This window comes from Mustela lutreola, chromosome 4, assembly GCF_030435805.1.
Source record: "Mustela lutreola isolate mMusLut2 chromosome 4, mMusLut2.pri, whole genome shotgun sequence".
Taxonomy (NCBI): Eukaryota; Metazoa; Chordata; class Mammalia; order Carnivora; family Mustelidae; genus Mustela; species Mustela lutreola.
The window spans coordinates 87003754-87024577 of NC_081293.1; the positions used below are offsets into that span (position 1 = coordinate 87003754).

Sequence of the window (20824 nt, forward strand, 5' to 3'; positions counted from 1 at the left end):
ACATCCCCTCCAACACACGTTGTTTACTATCTTGTTGATTTTAGCCATTCTAACTGGTGTAAGGTGGTATCTCAATATGGTTTTGATTTGAATCTCCCTGATGGCTAGGGATGATGAGCGTTTTTTCATGTGTCTGTTAGCCATTTGTATGTCTTCTTTGGAGAATCCATTCATATCCATTTTTTGACGTGATTATCTGTTTTGTATGTGTAGAGTTTGAGGAGTTCTTTATAGATGTTGGGATCAGCCTTTTGTCTGGAGTGGCATTTGCGAATATATTCTCCCATTCCGTGGGTTGTCTCTTTGTTTTTTTGACTGTTTCCTTTGCTGCGCAGAAGCTTTTGATCTTGATGAAGTCCCAAAAGTTCATTGTCGGTTTTATTTCCTTTGCCTTTGGAGACAGATCTTAAAAGAAGTTGGTGTGGCCGATGTCGAAGAGGTTACTGCCTATGTTCTCCTCTAGGATTCTGAGAGATTCCTGCCTCATGTTGAGGTCTTTTATCCATTTCGAGTTTATCTTTGTGTATGGTGTACGAGAATGGTTATATTTCATTTTTCTACATATAGCTGTCCAGTGTTCCCAGCACCAATTCTTGAAGAGCCTGTCTTTTTCCCACTGTATATTTTTTCCTGCTTTGTCGAAGATTATTTGAACATAGAGTTGAGGTTTGTAGATGGCTGAGACATACATTTTCTAAGGGGATGAAAATGTTCATTAGAGGCCAAGAGGGGGAAGAGGAAGCAGACCCTCAAACAACGCAGGTTTGAACTGTACGTAGAATTATTTTATATGTACAGTTCTGTAAATGTATTTTCTCTTTCTTAGGATTTTCTTGATAATATTTTCTTTTGTCTAGCTTACTTCATTGTAAGATGACTTAGAGAATACATATAATGTACAAAACACGTGTTAATCAGCCGTGCGTGTTATCAGTAAGACCTCTGGTCAACAGTCGGCTGTTGGCAGTTAAGTTTTGGAGGAGTCAGAGGGGACATGGAGATTTTTGACTGTGCGGGGGTCAGCCCCTGTAACCCCCAGTGTTGTTCAGGGGCTAACTGCATAAATACTGGAGGTGGCGGGGCTGCTCCTCTGTCGAAATCCCAGGGGGGCTGCTTCTCCTTGGTGTCTGGACGCCTCCCGCGAGTGGCTGGACCTGAGACGGGGTCCCGCAGGGTCTTGTCCGTGTGAGTGTGTGGCGCACAGTCCTCTGCTCTCATCTCCCAGGCCCGCCCTCTTCCCTTCTCGTTCTCCTCTTTTCTTCCCTAACGCTGGGTCTGCCGTGATAATCTACTCCCTTAAGCATTCTTTTATTCAGCCAGTCCCCATTGCTCACCTGTTCTGAGTCAGAATCCAATTTTGTTCATTAACGAGAGTCACCATCGCCTGGCTCCAGCTCTGGTCCTAAAGAGGCCAAGAAGAACACGATGCTTTCTCAGTGCCCCATAGACATGTGTCATCCTCAGCACTAATAAAGCTCACATTTACTCACTGCTCACCCCTTGTTGGGCACTGGCAAAATACAGTTTTTACCCAAGTACTCTAAATTGATTTTTTAAAAAAAGATATAAATTTACTTCATCTAAATGAAGCCTCTCTCTCTGACTTCAAAACCTGTCATTTCCCAGACAAAGTTAAAATGTCCCTGCCTGGCTTTTTAAGGCTCCACACTTAAGCTAAATAACTAGTCTTTCCGGCTTTTGCTCTCAATGTTCTCCATGAATCATTTGCTCCCACCACACCCACTTATTCATCAGCCTCCGTGGGCTCTGCACAGCCTGGAGCGTGCTGCCCTTTCTTTGAAGATGGAGCGGAACTGTCCCCTAGGCCCTGCCCACATCTCTCCCCTCCCACTGGGACCTCTTCCCTCCTGGTGAATCCCTAAGGCTTAGGCTGTGAGTCCTCCTTGTTTGTGGGTTTCCGTTTGCAGTTACTTTCCACAGGCTCCCGGCGCATCCTCAAGTAGTTGGCTTCCTGCCCCCAGCGCAGCAGGGAGCGGTAAACCCGCTGGGGCCCACGCACACCCTGGGCTCCTTCCAGTCCTTGGCTGTGAAAGTCGTCGGGGGCCTTCAGTTATGTGGTGGTGCAGATCGAACCTTTTCATCTTTGAGATGGAGCGAGAACTGGATCTGGGTCATAGAATAAAAACAGAACTTCTCCCAGGGAAAAATGAGAAAAGGCAGTGGTTTTGTGTTTTTGCTTTTGGAATACCCAAATCCCAGACACGAGCCCTGTATTATCTCACTTAACCTTCCTGCCGATCCGAATGGTTGCTGTAGAATCCCGCCTCTTTTATCATCCCTGTGCAGATGAGAAAGCCGCCCAGGGATGCGTGCGGGTCTGTCCAGGGCCGCCAGCTGGGAAGTCCAGGGGTTCGCAGTCACGGTTGCTGTTCCCACTCATCTTTGCCTGTCTCCCAGTGTACGAGTTTGTTTCGTTCTACTACTGCACTCAGCACTTTATTTCACTCAGTACTTTATTTTTTAAAAGACTTTATTCATTTGAGGAAGAGAGAGCGAGAGCACAAGCCCGGGGAGCAGCAGAGGGAGAGGAGAAGCAGGCTCTCCACCCAGCAGGGAGCCAGATGTGGGGCTCGATCCCGGGACCTTGGGATCATGACCTGAACTGCTTAATGGACTGAGCCACCCAGGCGCCCCTACATTGAGTACCTTGAAACTGGTACCTAGTAAACAGATTTGGCAGTACCTCTCTCCCATCTCACCTTTTTTTATCCCCCTATTTAAACTAGAATCAATGTATTTGTATTTGTGTTTAATTTGCAACCCTTTGAAAGCAGTTTTTTCTTTAGTGTTTGTCTGCATCAACCCATGCACTAGTCCTGATTGCCGGTGGTGTCTCCTTCCCTGGTGACGAGGAGTTCGCCCGCCCGGGGCTTGGCCCTCAGCATAGTGAAGCCGGTTGAGGGGTTTTCTGCCCCGACGCGCGGTCGGGGGGAGCCGCTGTTGCTCTGATCGGATTGTGATTGTAATAGCAGCCACATCAGCCGCAATTATTAATGCTCAGAAAGGCAGAATCAGCTGTTTTCCCCCAAATGTCTTTCTGATTCGTGTTTAACTGCTTTTCTGCTTGAAAATGCTGCTGCCGTCAGGACTTTTTCCTCGCCTAAATGAAGGTGCTGCACAGACGGTTGTGATCGGCAGTGCTGTCTGCATAAGTTAAACCCCTCCTCGTGTTGTCTTTTCTGTGCAGGTTTGGAAATTGAGAAGGTACAGATACCGAAAGCACGGCGTCATGATGAAGCCCGACTTGTGGCGGATGGCTGGGTAAGACTGTTCCTATTTCAAATCTGAGAGATGTAAATATTTGACTTGCTATAATGTGACCATACATTCTTTACTACTGATTATTTAAACCTTCTGTTGAGCTCTTAGACAGATGGTCTTTTGAGTAATGAACTCCTTTGAATACAGCAAGATGCCATGTGGTAAACTGATGAAGTCGCATTATTAATAAATATTTTAAGCAACAACAACAAAAAATCCAAAGTGAGAGTGGGTAGCTGCAGATTAGAAAAATCTAAACTCCATCTTCTAGAAGGCTAGGGGCATAATGCCTTTCTGGGCATTTTCAGAGGCTCTTCTCCAGTGCTGCAGAGCAGTGAGAAAAAAAGGGGATCCCTGTCATGGTTTCCGTCCTCAAACCGAATTTACTAAGACTCTCTCTGCCTGTGTGTGTGGCCGGCCTTCAGGATGTCTGAGAGCGCTCCTGCCTCCTTGCCTGGTCACTGTCATGTGAGGCAGCACTGCTGCAGGGAGTTAGCAGGATATAGAGGAACAAGATAAAAGTGGTCAGAAATGACCTGGGTGGCTTAGTCGGTTAAGCGTCCAACACTTTTTTTTTTTTTTAAGATTTTATTTATTTATTTGACAGAGATCACAAGCAGGAAGAGAGGCAGGCAGAGAGAGAGAGAGGAAGCAGGCTCCCCACTGAGCAGAGAACCTGACGTGGGGCTGGATCCCAGGACCCTGAGGTCATGACCCGAGCCGAAGGCAGAGGCTTTAACCCACTGAGCCACCCAGGTGCCCCAAGCGTCCAACTCTTGACTCTGGCTCAGATCATGATCTTGGGGTCATGAGATCGAGCCCCGTGTAGGCTCTATGCTAGATGGGAAGTCTGCTTGGGATTCCCTCCACCACCTCCCCTCTTGCTCTCTTGTCCTCTCTCTCCAAAATAAATAAGTAAAATGTTAAAAAAAAAAAAAGAGAAATAATATTAACCATTATTTTTGTGTGTTTCACCTTGAAATGTAAATTGGATATGATTTTCAGTTTAAAAAAAAAAAAAAGGCTGAGTTTTTCCTGCTGTATTTTTGCCTCAAGCCCCCCGGAATTCTAGGCCCATTGACAGTACTGTGCTGACTTGTAATCAGGAGGAAAAAAGTGGTCCCACTTAAATGAACTTTCCCGATCATGGACGTTCTTGTCAAAGACTCTGCCCACCTGGTCACCTAGCGTAGATGTTTGGCGACGTCTGAGGCCTCTCACATCCCCCCTGGCTTCCTCGGTCATTCTCAGTAACCCTTCCCGTGAACCGCTTACACTCAAACGTAGTCCGCTTTAATTCTGGATACTTTTCCAGAGACTTGAGGAGTTTGCTTTCAAATCTCTCTGTTCGGGAAGAATTAGAAAAAGGCCGTGGCAAGAGTGGAACAGCGGTTATAGAGGATGGGGCTGTGAGACTGGAAGTCTTTGCAGTGGAGCCTTCAGAGAAAGAGGGGGCATCAGGGCGGTGCCCCGGGTCAGGTGGGAGCGAGCGAGACGTGAGACGTGTGAGGCAGGCTGGACCTGGGAGGACAGCAGGGAGGGGATTTTACTGGCTACTCTTGACATGTGTGCCTGCGTGACCGGGGGTAGCATCACAGCCGTGTCTCGGGGAACAATCACGTGCCGTGGGGAGGGAAGGGTGCTGGTCGCACAGGCCCAGCGCCATCCACCTCAGAAGAACCAACCCATTTCCGTTTGGCCCACAAATCCTGGCCCGTGTTCAAAAATGTCTTCTGTGTCCCATACTCTTTCTTGAAACCCTTTGGTTTTTTTCAAGCATCTTCTAATTCTACTCTTTGTTCCTCTGGCCATATATATAGGCCACTTGGTGTTTGCAGACGATCGTGTTCCGTGATAAGGCAGACGTGTCTTTGCACTCCACACGTGTTCTTCCCAGCTCCTTTGCAGACCTAGACCTTCCTGCTTTTGTGCCTTTGCATACACTGCTTACAGTCACGCCCTTCCCATCAGCCTGGGGGTCGTGGCTCGCCTGCCAGGAGTTGGCTGGAATTCCATCCCATCGTGATGGGTTCTGTCCAAACACTGAGCCTTTGCTGTCCCTGTTTGGGGGAGCTGGAGTCCTGTGGGATTTTGTGTTACATTATGACCACACTGTCTGTCGGGACGCCTGGGTCCCTCTCCTTGGGGTTCTCCTGAGGCTGCGTACCTGTTACCTGCCTTTCAGTAGGTTCGTGGTCAATGTTTGTTGAAATAATAAATGAATGAAGTATATTTATGGGGCTCGTCATTGTTTGGGGTTAGAAAACCAATGTTTTGCCTGTCAGTCTTAATGACATGGGAAGGTAAACAGCAAACAATATGGATATTCTGCATTTCATGCTAATTATGGGCTGAAGAAAGGGTATGCAGGGGTAGGAAGCAGATTGAGGTGATGAATGAATGAGCTGCGTTGTGGTCTCTGAGACGTTTCCCTTGGGAGGAGAATGGCTGAAGAGATATTTGCTTATCATCCCGGACCTTAATCTTGTGAGCCTGCTAATAAGGCAATCACCAAGCTGCGGAAGGAATCCGTCCAATTCTCAACTCTGTGGTTTGAAGAATTCATGAGACCCCTTGTGATTTGGGCTCTGCCTTCCGCACTTGTCCGATTACTATAGTCACATTCATACTAATATTTATTTTCCTTTTGCTTGAGCGATTACTCTGTTGAAAAGCTTGTCTGTAAAAAGTGGATTATGTAATTACTTCTCTAGAAAATTGGCTTTCTGCTTACTCTTAGGATTAGCGTTTGGGCAGAATGGGAATCGCGTTTTGGGACCACCAGGAGCACGTCAGGCCCTGCGGGGCCGTTCTGTATGGCCTTAGCCCGGCTCAGGTGGTCAGACAGTTGCCAGGAGCATAGTTGCTTGTGACCCTGCCACGGGATCCACGGTCGGCCGTGGTTCTGCAGGGGAGGGTGTCTCTTCCAGATCTTTGTATTTCAGGGAAAACTGCGTGAAGACTGAAGAATTTGGAAACAAAATATGTATCTGGGTCAGATAACTTTGGCTCATCACTGATGCACAAGAATTGCTTCAGTGAACACTGGAGAGGGCCTCTGTGAGTGGCGTGGGTTCTGGAGGACGGTGACGCTGGTGCTCCTTTCCCAGAGCGGCTGTCTTCCCAATTTGCATTTCTGATCGCCCGGGCTCTGCCCGCTTCCTGCCAAAGTGATCCTCAGGACATGTTTTGAACACCAGCAAAATGATGGTTCCAGAAACACGCGTGACTACAGTGAGACCCGTGGTTCTGCCCCGAGGGACTGCCTGGTTGTCTCATAGTGACCGCCTCGCATCACGCATCCCGCAATCACCTACACATGAATTGCTTGCTCTGGCTGTGATCCCCTGTCTGCTGTTTATTCTAGCTGTGTGTCCTCTTAGAAAAATCTGCTTTTCTGGTGTGTGTGTGTTGGGGGCGGGAGGTGGGGCAAAAGTTTGCTTTATTTATTATTTATTTATAATTTTATTTATTTGGAGGAATGTATTCATGTGGCCCAGCAGTGTATTTGGTGGAATGTTTACCCCCGACCCTCTGCCTGCTGGCCACCTCCCCTCCTCACAGCCTCTTGTGCTGTGGACGCCTTGGGCATCATGCCAGAGACGTGTTCCGCATTTTCAAGCAGATACTGATAGTCTCCGCTTCTGGTCCTAAACAAGTAGCATACATAGGATACTTTGCATCTCTAAGTATACTGTGAATGTTTCTTAACTTCTTGAGCTTTCCATGAAAAAGAAGCTGATTTGGAAAAAGGTATTTGTTGACCTTCTACTTACAGAATTGACGAGACCAGGACGGATTTTTTTTTTTTTTTAAAGATTTTATTTATTTGTCAGAGAGAGTGAGCGAGAGCAAGCACAGGCAGACAGAGTGGAAGGCAGAGTCAGACGGTGAAGCAGGCTCCCTGCGGAGCAAGGAGCCCGATATGGGACTCGATCCCAGGACGCTGGGATCATGACCTGAGCCGAAGGCAGCTGCTTAACCAACTGAGCCACCCAGGCGTCCCCAGGACGGATTTTTTTGTTAGGCAGGACACCCCGCTCTCCTCAGAAGGGTAAGCTGGTCTTGATGTCTGGACCCTCCATCTGTGGCTCCTTCCGTGAGCAAACTGATGGCCTGTGGCTCCCAGTCACCACCCCACCCCCACCAAAACCAACCATCCAAATGATAACAAAAAATAAGCAAAAGAACAAAACCCCCTCAAGTCCAGAAAACCTTTCTTGACTAACCAGAATTCTAACTCTCTTTTTCTCCATTTCCTCAGAAAGTATATGATTCTCTGACAAACTTCCAGAAAGTTTTTTTTTCCCCCTCATTGCCCCTGATTCCAGGGGCATTGGAGAATGGCTCCCACTTTGCAGGTACTTATCTCTGTGCTGGCTGCTCTCTTCCCCAACTATTCCAGTCTGTTGGCTAAAACATAACCGTTTAATTTTGTATGGTCTTGTATTGTTCTATAACTCGCTGCAACCAGATGGTGAGCTTGAGGACAGGGACCTCCTTTTATACACTTGTACACCCCATATTTTAAGGTAGGGTGATTTTAGTGAGAGGTAGTTCTCACTAAGCTTTGCTGAATGAGAGTTATGCGAATCTAGTCTCCCATCTATAACTTCCTAGACATGACTCTTCCTCGGGTTCCTTGTTTAATATCTCCAGACCCAACTTCATAATCCCTTCTAGGCACGGCTCTCATTCCTTCTGCTGAGGGGCTCGGGTTGCTCGCTCTTCCTGTTTCCTCATGTCGGGCATCACATTTGCTTACTTTTCAGCGAACAGTACAGAAACCTGTGATGGTTAGTAACAACTCAGCTGGGCTGTAAGCACTCAATTACCTAGTCAAACATACTGATCTAAGTGGGAAAGTATTTTGCAGCTATGATTTCCACAATCAGTTGATTTTAAATAAAGGAGACACCTGAGTGGGCCTCATCTAATCAGTTGACTCAAAGGAGACTGTCTGGGTGGGCCTCACCCAATCAGTTGAAAGGCTTTAAGAGCGAACCTGAGGGGGAAAAAAATGTGTGGACTTCAGCCTCAGCTCTTGTCTGAGAGTTTCTAGGCTATTCTAGGCCCCACAGTTGAGTAAACCAGTTCCTTACCTCTCTCCCTCCTCCTCTTCCCCACTGCTCCCCACTACTCCCTGTACACATGTATATAAACACACACAACTGGATCTGTTTCTTTGGTAGAATCCTGACTTATCTGATGACACCACTAGTGACAATATTTTAGGAAATAGCCACTCTCGGTATTTTTGTGACTGGCAGTCGACATTGACTCCCCATTGCCTGCAAAAGCTCACAGCATGAAGATGAAACACAGAGTCCTACACCTCTGGCTTGAAGCTCCCTTTCCATCCTCAATCACGTCTGTCTCTTGAGAACCCTGGTCCTCTATGTTACAGCAGTCCTAAACCCTGCCACTTCCCTGTGCTCTCTTGTGCCTTCATTTGACCACTGCTTCTTCTACCTGGGGTCTCCTTCCCTTTCCCCTTTGCCTGGCAAGCCTCCTGCTCCTTCTTCAGGGTCTGACTTAGGTACCATTCCTTTTGAGAAGCACCCCCACCAGCCGCACCTCAGACAGTGAGCTGTTTTCTCGGCGATTCCATAGCATTATGCAGTTCTGTCTTTCATCCTGTCAGCGTCAATGTATTTTAATTATTTGCACGTCTCCTTCCCCCAGAGCTGAGTTTTTGTCCTCCACAATGCCCAGTGCCTCACACAATGTGAGTGCCTCAGTGGGTGAGTGGAATGAACTGTGCTGGTCGGTGCACTAGTTGGTGTAATTTGGGCGGGCTGCATTCGTTTTCCCACACCAAGTGGGTTAAAAGCATGTCTGTGATCACACCGACACCTCCTCGGGTAGTCAGGTGCTGTGTGGTCTGGTATCTGGTGGCTCCACTTGGTGTCCTTGGTGGCCGGCCTCGCCTGTTAAATCTCATACCAAGAGTGGGAAGCTCGTCCGGTGTATTGACTCTTACGAAGGAGGCGTGGGCCATAAAAGGCCTTCCTGAAATGTAGACGAGAAATGGTAAGTCCACAAAAGTGGGCATTTCTCAATTTATGGTGGCCTTTCCGTGTTTTCCTTCCCCTCTCAGGGTCGTAGAGAAGTCTTTTACGAAGAGCGTAGGTATTTTTTCAGGTGAGAGGGACATCCTTATTTGCAAAAGTAAGGTTATCCAGGCACCGGCTGGCTGCCAATCCCCCGGGGGGTACAGAATGCATGTTTTCTATCTAGCCTTTCCATCAGTCCACTGCGTCATTTTGTATCTAAGTCTCTCCAGCTTCTTTTAGCCTCGAGATGGAGGCAGGGCTCTGGGTCGGCTGGGAGATAAAAATGGCATTTTGATTTTTGTGATCTAAGTATTCCTTCCAGAGTTTGAGGTATAATGGCAACATGGTTGCTGATGGTGCTCTTATCAGTACTGCCAGAAGGAGGAGGAGAAGCAGAACTTCTGCTCGGTTTATAAAAAGTTTACGGGACTGAAATGTTGCCTGGTGATTTTGTGTTGTAACTTTGGCTCTTAAAGGAAGTCAGCAATGACTTACTAAAGCAGCAATATAGATCTGTCCTGACACAGAAAGAAGTAATTGATATTGTAATTGGAAAAAAGAAAAAAAAAGAAGCTATAGAATAATACTATAGCTAGAATATGGTGTAAATTCCACTAAATGCTCAGATAATCATACGAGGATTAGAAAACTGGAAGGCACCTGCAGCTCTCTCTTTATATGTATATATAAGTGTGGTAAATATAGCTAATTATTAAGTTGTTATTATTAAACTCTTAATAATAAGAAAGTTTTTTTTTCCTCGACAGTTCAAATTTTTTAAAAACAATTATCCTTTCAGTTTTTTGGCAAAAAAAACAAAAAAACAAACTATCCAAGGACAAGTTCAGAACAAGTAGGTGTAAATCACAGCTTCCATTAAGGGTGGTGATATTATGTACGAATGACTTATTTTTCTGCCTTTCCCCATCTTTGTGCAGGTAAGTAGATTGCTTTTCTAGGTAAATACAGACGAAGCCAGCTATGGTTCTCCCAGGGCCCTGGGATTCCCACACAGAGCCATTTAGATATGTGAGTCAGGGGCTTTGACGTTTCTAAATCACATACGAAAATAAGAAATGTAGAAAAAAAATAAGAAATGTGTACGATAAAAAGTTAGAAATCCCTCACCACATGTATGCTGTTTGTGGAACAAATTTATGTTCCTGGGCAAGTTGCCTTTCAGCGTTCAGTGTTACAGGGCAAGGAGCGTTGTCATGATTTATGCCTGACGAAATGCCTGCCCGGTAGGCGGGTCCAAATCATTAGGTTTCAAAGTGTCTTGTCAGGTCCCTTGTAATTTTCAGGCATTCTTGAAAATGGAAATACCTCATTTTAACCTGGGCTTGGCTGCTCTGGTGGCTTCTGCAGCCCTCCGCTGGGCTGATTTTTTATTTTTTTCTTGGGAAGCAAAGGTATAAAAAGGAGCAGACAGCCTTGGGTCTGTCCTGTTCACAGAAGGGGAAACCCTGAGAACACCTTTCAGAAGAATTCACGTGTTAACGTCACAGTATAGGGGGCTTTACCCCAGAATGCAGGGAGTTCCTGCCTCAGCAGAAATGGGGCAGGGAGGAAGAGGGGTAGATGGTCTGTGTTGGGAGCTGTTCTGATTGAGAGAGAAACATAAGGGAAACACTTAGACACTTGGGAGCTCAATTTTTTCTTTTTCCTGTGAGAAGACTTGGTCCTGTCACTCAGGCGTGTTAGGTGCCTTTTATTTGATAGTGAAATAGGGGACCCAGGGACCGAGAGTGCAGACTGACTTACTGTTTTCTTTCTTTCTACCATTACATTCCTACACTACTTTGACCAAACTTGTCTTGATTACAGCAGATACTCTTTCTGAGAGATAAGGATTGTTACTGTCATTTAAGCACGTTTATATTTGAAAGTCTTTATAACCATTCGGTCATGTCACACATTCCCTATGCCCCAGGGTGTCCCAGAGCATGGAAATATTTCAGTGCCTAGTCCCTGTATAGGAGCATAAAACCTTCATTTTTGTATCAGGGGAAAAAAAAAAAAAAGATTTGTGTTGGGAGGGAGAGGTTTACCTAAGTACATGCATACGCTTTTCTGTATACTTACATGCATAAGCCCGTATCTAAAGCATTTGTTCTGATAATATTAATGGTGACGCCTAAACTCCAATCTTAGTTCTTTTAGATCACGACCAGAAAAATCTTTTAATAAATCACTCAGTTTATGTTTGTGTGCAATACACTCTTCTACCACTAATTAGACCATGGGTAAAAATACAGGTGATTATGGCTTTGCTCTGTGTTGCTCTGCCCCACAGCCTCTGGACCACAGGCTTCCCTTTGGTTGGCTCGTGCTGGACAGATCCCATGCAGGGACAGACAGTGCAGAGTAGGCCTTCTGGAGGAGCACAAATTTACAAAATTCGCTTAAAATAACATCTTGAAGATTCTTAGACAGCTTAGCTGTTTCGCTGTGGCTGAAGGAATTAGTAGGTGGCAGTGCCTGATTTTTGTCATGTGCAAATACCAGTGTACAAACAAGGCCTGCTCCAAAGAAGGCAGCCCCAGGCTATTTGCATACACTAGGGTGGCAGATCCATGCACACATGCAATGGACAGTTCCTCTTGGGGCTCTGAGGGCTTCCTGGCTTCCCAGAGGTGGGCAGACCCAGCCTGCCCAGCGCTTGCATGGTCATTCACTAGTTATGCGATCTTGGCTACTTGGTATTGACTCTGAGCACAGTGAACTGTTGTAAGAATTAAATGAGATAATGTAAATGCAAACACCTAGCCGGTGCCTAGTCCACAAATGACCTGAGGTCATTGTATTTTCCTTTTTCTGTCCCTCTGTGGGGTTTAGCCCAAGGTCTTTGAGTTTCGTCTCTGGCTTCCTGGACGGTGAGAAATGAGGTGGGTTGGGGTCACGTTGTGAAGGGGTCCTAAGGAGAAATCTGCGTCTTATTCTGCATCTGAGGGAAATGGCTCAAGGTTTTTTGTTTTGTTTTGTTTTGTTTTGTTTTTTGGCATGATTTTATTTTATTTATTTATTTTTTAAAGAGCACAAGTAGGCAGAGAGGCAGGCAGAGAGAAAGAGGAGGAAGCAGGCTCCCTGCTGAGCAGAGAGCCCGATGCGGGGCTCCATCCCAGGACCCTAGGATCATGACCTGGGCTGAAGGCAGCGGCTTAACCCACTGAGCCATCCAGGCGCCCCTGGCTCAAGGTTTTTGAAGGTCCGACCAGATATGCTTTAGGAAGGTCATTGCGGTAGCGTGTTTGAGGTTCGAGTTGGATGCATATTAGAAACTTTGTGACAAAATAACTTCACACACTGTGTAAGGGAGCACTTGGCATACATTGAATCATCATATGATCGGCCCAGAGGGAAACAAATAATCCCTTATAGATGAAATGCCCTCATTTCCACATATGCCGTAGATGCACCTCGGCCTGTAGGCAGGAGACTGAATTACATTACTGCAGTATCTCTGTTTATGTTGGGTGTCTCTGAAATGATTTTATTGCAGATTAACTATGAAATGAAATTTGCCTTTTTCAGGCAGTAGAGAAATTACTCAAGAGCCCGGAGAGACTTTTCCCAAGGTTACGCAAGTAGGTGGGAGCAGGCCGGTGCTATTTATACCGCTCATGATAAGTTTAGATTATTACATCCTTAACTACAAATGCCAACTATGCCGAGGACATTTTTGTCTATCAGATGCATTGTAATAAGAAAGGAATGAAACTGTTTTGTCTCTTCCTGTCGGGGTCTGGGTAGGTATTTTTATTTTTATATATTTATTTATTTTAAAGATTTTATTTCTTTATTTGACAGACAGAGATCACAAGTAGGCAGAGAGGAAGGCAGAGAGAGAGAGAGAGAGAGAGGAGGACGCAGCCTCCCAAATAAGCAGAGAGTCCTGATCCCAGGACTCTGGGATCACGACCTGAACTGAGGGCAGAGGCTTAACCCACTGAGCCACCCAGGCGCCCCCTGGGTAGGTATTTTTAAATAAAGGACAGAGAAAGGAATTGGAGACTCAGCTGAAGGCACCACATTCCTTCCTGCCTCGTTCGTTTTCTGTGTATCTGTAGGATCAAGGCTACCCCTGCCTCTGGGTCACGCACCAGGGCTCTGCTTTCAAAGAGAACCTTGTTCCCTGAGAAAGCCTGTTTGTGCAACTATGCCAAAAACTACCATCTTGTTAGTGCTGGTGTGATTTTCTTTCACAGGTTCTTTCTTTTTATTAAAATAAGTCAGTAAAAAGCATCAGACCAGCAGATGAAGTCGATGGGAGCTCAGGTCCAAGTTTAACTGAACACTTTCATTATGTAAGCATCATTACATTGTGTTGACTTACTGTCTTAACTCACAGGTGCAAATATGGCAAGAAAGTAATTTAGGATTTGTTCAGTGTCGATAAACCTGAGGTTTTAGGAGAAAAAAAAAATCACTGTTCAGTCTCATTTGTTAAAGACAACCTGGGTGGCACGTGGACCTTGGAATGCAGGACGCACATAGATCACAGGGTTACAGGTTTTGTGTTTTCTTCCTCCATCCCTCTCTCCCTTCCTTCCTTTTTGAAGATTTATTTATTTGAGAGAAGGAGAGCACGCGTGCATGTATGCAACCGTGAGCAAGGGCAGGGGACAGAGGGAGCGCGAGTCTTAAGCAGACTCCATGCTGAGCATGGGGCCTGACTCGGGGCATGATGCCACAACCCTGAGATCATGACCTGAGCCTAAACCAGGAGTCAGACATTCAACCAACAGAGCCATCCAGGAGTCCTCAGGTTTTGTGTCTTCATATCATCAAAGGTATTTCTGTTCAGTATGTCCCTGGGGTTCTGGAGATGTTTTCTTGTGGAAATTAATAAACTGTTAGCAAGTGGCAAGCCTGGAGATGAACTTTCAAGAACTCGGTGTCATGTCGAGCGCACCGTGGGTGCTTGGGGGCGTGAAGGTGCCCTAGGAAAGCAACAGATGTTGCTGATAATATTTAGGTCAGGTTTTAAATTTTATCGGCCTGCTACACCAAATACACCCCATCCCTCTTCCCCTGCCCTCCACACCGCCCCGCCTTTGTAATTCCTTCCCCTGTTTCTCTGCACAGTTTCCCTCCTGCGTTTCCCCCCAGTTGCTCGTTTGCTTCCTTTCCTTCGTTCCTTCCTCCCCTTTCTCTGCCCTTTCCACTCTGAAGTGTCTGTAGACTGCCAGAGACCCCCGCTGGCCTTCACCCTCCTCCTCCTCTCCTGCCTGACCTTTCCTTCCTGAAAGATGCAGGAGTGGGCATCTCCCCGCAGGCCTTCCCCATCCATGTAAACGTGTCTTTCAGGGCTCAGCTGCACTCCCAAGTTAGCAATCCTTGGCCTCTTGCTTCTTCTGTAAAATGGAGAAGTTTTTGCATATTCTGGCCTGACCTTTGACTGGGTCCTAAACCTTGAGACTTCTCCCGCTTGGAAAGACTTCTTCACTTGAACTCCTCGGCGCCTTGCCTAAGGACCCAGCGAGTCACCAGGGTCAGAGAAGACTCCCAGGCAGGACCCTAGCCCACGGAGCTTCCTGTGCCAGATTACCCTCAGGGACTGAGCTGCTTTACTAATAGAGAACTTGGTGGAGGGCTGGAGAACGAAGATCAATGAAATTCCCGTTGCTTGACAGAGGACACCTCAAGGAGAGGCCTTCTCATTCTAGGGTACCATAAACAGATCCCATGTGACCAGTAGGCCTCTGGCATCAGCCATCAAAACAGTTTTAGGATGCACTGAAAACAAGGTAGACAGAACTTGTGTCTCTGGAATTTTCGTCAGCTGGACAGAGGAGCTAACAAAAATAGGAAAAAGAACATGGTATTATATATCCTTGTATATTGAGATGCCAAGGTCACATTTTGCTTTTCCTCCTGACTGGTGAGTCAGCTGGCCCTCTGTGGCTTTCTTGGATGAGTAAACTGTAATTCAGGAGAGCATCTGAGATCTCTACTAGAAATTCAGGTAACAGCCGTGTACCTTCTTAATGGCCACGGAGAGCAAGACATAGTTTTTCTTACCTCCTCAGTTATGTGTGTGAAAGGGTGTGTGCATGTGTGTGTCAGTGTGCACGTGTGTGTGCATTTTTTTCTTTTTAGCATGTGTAGATAAAACACTAACCATAGTTTCAAGATCACACGAAGTAGGAATGAGCAAAATAAAAGCTCTTAAAGATGACACCATTCTCTGTAGGGATTCTCTTCATCTGGATAACTTGCAAACAGCAAGATTAGGAACTAAATTTTAGGTGATGCTATTTGATGCCAGTGGTGAAAAGGTTTTCATGGAAAACGGTTGTGGCCTTTCTGGAAAGGGAGTCACATGGCATCACATAGGACACGGCTTTGAAAGAAACAGATCTTGCTAGGACACCAGTCATTCTTTTACTCAGGGTTATTCTTGGGGTATAAGCCCTTACTGAGGGCCCCTCACTGCCTTCTGCCATGTCGGAGAAGGGAAGGGGGTGGTCGCAGGGATTGGAGTCCTTGTAGGATGCTCTCGCCTCTCGCCTGGGCTGTGTTAGAAATATCCCAGTCTGATGGAGTCCTTCGTGATCTTGCCCTCCACAGAGCCGAATGCTGAGCCCAGTGTCCGCAGAAGCCCTCATCTGCTTGACCAGTGATTGGCCAGTGGGAGAACAGAAATCCTTGAGCTTTGTGCTCCTGCCCTTGATGTTACTGAGCCTTTTGTTGTTGTTGTTTATACAGTTGAACCTTGAACAATGGGGGACTGAGGGGGCCAACCTCCTATTCAGTGGAAAATCCCCGTGTAACTTTTGACTCCTTCCAGAACTTAATACTAATAGCCTGTTGTTGAGTAGAAGCCTTACCGATAAACAGTCGATAGATACATTTTGTATGTTATATGCATTACAGCCTGTTTCTGAAAAGAAAACATTAAGCACATAGCAAATCGTAAGAGAAAATACATTTACTGGACTGTATTTATTGAAATCTGCCTGTATGTGGACCCACACAGTTCTAACCTGTGTGGTTCAAGAGTCAGTTGTATTTAGCAAATGTTAACGAGGGCTGACACCCAGCCTTCGGCCCCTGACAGCTATAGACTTTCTGTAGAAGACCGTCACAGATAACGTCAATGACATTTATTGCCAAAAGCGTTCTACCCAGAATATTTTTGTCCTTCGGGATGACTTTAGCAAATGAGTAATGGATGAACCTTAAATATCTTCATGAGAGGTAGAAACGTTGCGTGCAGTGCAGGGATCACGAGGAACACGATCACAGTCACTGTGAACTCACGGCACGGTGGGAGCACTGTTGAAGCTTTCCCTGTGCTACCGCGGTTAGTCCTGTGAGTCCAGTCCTGTTGTTCTTTCCATTCTACAGATGGGAAAACCAAGGCTCCCAAAGCTCGAGTCTCTTGGCCAAGTCACAGGGTGAGTGCGCATGGAGCCGTGATTCTGAGCCCCGTGTCCGAGTCTGCAGTGCCCTGTGATTCCCCGAGGGTCAGAGGAGGGCTGAAGTTACAGTTAGGAATTTTTTTAAGTTCCTAAAGTTGAAATAATCCTGGTTGCTTCCTGTTGTGGATCTGGGAATTTTAATATGCATTTACTACAGGATCTGTAAAATCAAGACGAGTTGCTCCTTTTGGTCTTTTTAAGCAACTCTTGTGTTTTGCCGTTACACTTCCGGTTCAGTTACAGACTTGTACACATAGGAACGTTTCTTAATTCTGTTGATCCCAATAGGATCTATTCCAGGACCTATAGGACATACTGTAATTACAGATTGTTTGATACCTGAAATTAATACAAAGTTAATTAAAGCACATTCTCTGGAACATAAACATCTTAAGCCATTACACTTTGCAAGTATTTGGACACAAGAGAACTTGGTTTGTAACATTTCAATCTGTGTCACCTGAACCGTTCTCCTGTCGGCCAGTCATCTTACATTTCTGTAGGCAGATGATCTTTTTATTTATTTCCTTTAAAGTGAAGTCACTCATAGAGGTATTGCAGTTAGGAGAGAAGAAGACACATAGAGACTTAGAACCTCTAGGGTTTTTTAAAATTTGTTTTTTGAGAAATCCTTCTCAGTAGCCTGCTTGCAGCTACTCATTGGTGCTGTGGACTAACTTTTATTTCAAACAGCTCAATTATTTTGTAGCCTGATTCTTAAGTTTGACTTCTTCGAGTGCCTGGGCTCTCGTGCCTGGAGTCAGATACCACTGAAGCAGAATGAGAGGAGACTGGTTCTCCCCAGGCAGGGACAGAAAAGGCAAGGAGATTCGTTTGGGTCACTTAGAACTAGAAGATGGCCTTGAATGTCTGTGAGTTGCTGAGTATTGAATTCCCTCCAATTTTCCTTAAAGAGCCTTGTGTATGTGAAAGCCAGCTCCGTACTTGAGACACTGATAAGAATGTTCTACTCCAGGATTGCCACGACAAAGTCGTGTTGTCAGTGGAAGAAAGGGTTGGGGGGGTGATTGCTAACGTGGGGTAAATGATTCTTAGGGAACACTGCATTGGTTTTATCCTTTTCTTCCTAGCATCTCTCAGATCTCAGACCTGTCCTTTTCTTCTGACAGAACTCCTTTCACCAGGTTCCTCCAAAGGTTCTCCGCAGCTCTGCCCAGGCAGCCCATGCATGGCCTTGGCCTTGGCTGCTGTCAGACACTCACATGTAAGTGTCAAGGAATTCTATCCTACTTTAGCTACAGAATGCGTCCCTAAGGACAAAGTCACTTGAGACGCCAACATTTATAACCTTGATTGGACATTAAACCTTTTTTATGTGGAGTGCACCTCGCTTGTTTTCTGTTCTGTGTGTAAACTTTGAGGAGCCCCGATAAAAATGATGAATAGAATTTTTGTTGTTGCTTTTTGACATTTAGAGGTACACATCACAGAGCAACTCGTGGAAAGGAACATCATGATGACATGGCCCAGAATTCCTTACTACCAGGTGTATGCTTCATGCAAACGTAATGATTGGCATTCGACAGCATTCGGACAGAATTTTATGGTGCATATCCACATTCAGGAGGTAGTTAAATGTGGTACTTTGGGTGGGCAAAAATTAACATTAGTGAAAAAAAAAACAACCTAGCAAACATGTTTTTGTTTGTTTGTTTCTTCTTAAGAACCTGTGAGGAAATTTATGACTAAAGAATTTTTTTTCTACAAAACTGTATTTCTTGTCTCGCTGAAATAATCTCTCGACATTTGGCTTGCAGAAAACCGCGAGTTGGGTTTTGCAGTAAAACCGTGTTGCTGATGAAAAGCATTAACATTTAGGCTTCTGCTTGTGTCATATTTCAGACGAAAGACATTCTACAATCAAACCAGGAAAATGTGAAAATAGAGATTTATAATGGAAATGTTGATTCAATTTGAGCTGCAGCCAAACATTCATGAGGGAAAATTAGATTAAACAGTAAGATGTTTAGAAAGACTTTAAATTATGACAGCTTTAAAAAAACATATGTTGTGGATGTTTCCCAGGCTTTGAGCGTACTCTCTCTGGCAGACTTGTAACCCAGCTCCTTGATGTTTCAGCCATTTATTAAATTCCCTTTTATCTTACTTTGGACCAGTGGACTCAGAACGTACAGCCTGGAGTCTGGAGATTGGGAACTGTATCTTCCACATTACTCTAGGATCAAAACCTGATGTTGTCAGTGGAAGTAATTCTGCCCTGTCATACCCTATTATATTTATGAGCGTAAATTGCCATTTTAAATTGGGAATAGAAAGCTACCAGTTATAACTGATTTATTCCATTTGTCAAAGTTCAACAGATACTCTGTGCAGCTAATTTATTTTCGTATACTACTCAAGGAGCAGGGGGTGTGCTTCAGGGTGTAAGGAACCGGAATCTTGAGCTGGGGGACATGGTAACAGGAGGATTCACGGAGTACTGGGTGTAAATGCTAGCGCAGTGATTCTTCTGAACAGCCTAGTGGCACAGCACTCTGGCTGCGTCTAGCAGGACTTACCTAGGGTGGTGACGTTGGAACGTAAGACAGTTCAAGGTCAGGGCTCAGTGGGGCTGCCCTGTGCTGTTGGAGCTCCCCCTTCTCAGATAGGTGATTTGTAAATACTCTCTCCCATGCCGCCGGTTGCCTTTTCACGTCACTGTTGACAGTGTCCTGTGATACACAAAAGGTTTTGATTTTGATGAAGTCCAACTTAATCTAGTTTTGCTTTGGTTGTCTATCCCTTTGATGTCCTATCCAAGAAATCACTGGCGAGTCTAGTGCTGAGAAGCCTCTGCCCCGTGTTTTTGTTCAACGGATTTTATAGTTTCAGCTCTTTCGTGGAGGTCTTTGATCTGTTTTGAGCTTATTCTGTATCTGGTGTACAATAAGGGACCAGCTTCGTTCCTTTTGCATGGTCCAGTCGCCCCAGAACCATTCGTTGAGAAGACTGGCCTTACCCTCTTGAATAGTCTTGGCAACCCTGTAGAAGATCATTTAACCCCATCCACAGGGATTTTTGTCCAGGCTCTCTTCCTTTTGGTCTATATATCTGTCTTTATACCTTACCACACTATTTTTGAGCCCTGTCGCTCTGTAGGAAGTTTTGAAATTGGAATATATCGGAGACCTCCAGCTTTGTTCTTCTTTTTCAGGATCCTTTGGTCTATTCAAGTTCCCTTGAGGTTCCATATAAATTTTAGGGTGTTTTTTTTTTCTATTTTCACAACTCATGTCTCTGGGGGTCTGGTAGGATTGCATTCTATCTGTAGATCGCTTCAGGTAGGGAATTGACATCTTAACGATACTGAGTCTTCTGATCTGTGCACTTGGGATTTCTTTCCATGTGTTGGGTCCAATGCTTTTTAATAGATATTTTTTGACGGCAAAGGTATCGCTAGGCAGACTCGCCGTTGGATCTTGCTCTGCCACAGAGCGCGTTGTGCACCTTTAGATCGATGAGTCCGCTAAGTGTCTCTGAGCTGTGCTTGTCTTTAAATGCAACTTGCGTGAATGTTAAATATTGTGTATCTAGCAGCGTGTGTGTGTGTGTGTGAGATACACATCTTTCCCTTCCCTCGTGCCTTCCTGCTTACCTTGGACGTCTGGATGTGCGCCGGTTTTGTCCTCTGTGAGTCTACCTATGCTTGGCTGGTTGCCGCTCACCTTTTTAGACTGAACGCTTACCCCTCAATGCCCACTGTGACTTAAATCCCTTTCTCTGCTTTCTCCCTCAGTTTCCCCATTGCGGTGTCCGCGTCCAGCTTCGGGCCAGCGGTAATACCACCCCACTCCTGTAGGGATCAGATTTGCCTGGCCAAGCTCTTCGGTCTGTGTGTCTGGACCACCTGAGACCCAGAACATGGAGAAGTATGGACGTAGATCAGTCGAGTCTACAGGGCCAAAGGGAAGGGGTTGTGGGGGATGGCAGTGACTTTGAAGGGTGACCACTAGCTCTGCTTTTGAATTAATGGCTTAATTACACCGTGTGCGTGTATAATGTTCTCTACTTTCCAAAGTACTTTCCTACCCCATGGAT

At 45.6% G+C, this 20824-nt stretch overlaps 1 protein-coding gene across 9 annotated transcripts in view; it reads left to right on the plus strand.

Moving 5' to 3' along the window:
• Positions 1 to 20824, plus strand: part of SIPA1L2 (signal induced proliferation associated 1 like 2) — a 212770-nt gene that overhangs the window by 66469 nt on the left and 125477 nt on the right. For all 9 annotated transcript variants that reach the window (XM_059170444.1, XM_059170443.1, XM_059170449.1 and 6 more), the window contains one exon: positions 3209 to 3282. The gene's annotated coding sequence lies outside the window, so the exon portion shown is untranslated. The remainder of the gene's footprint in view (positions 1 to 3208; positions 3283 to 20824) is intronic.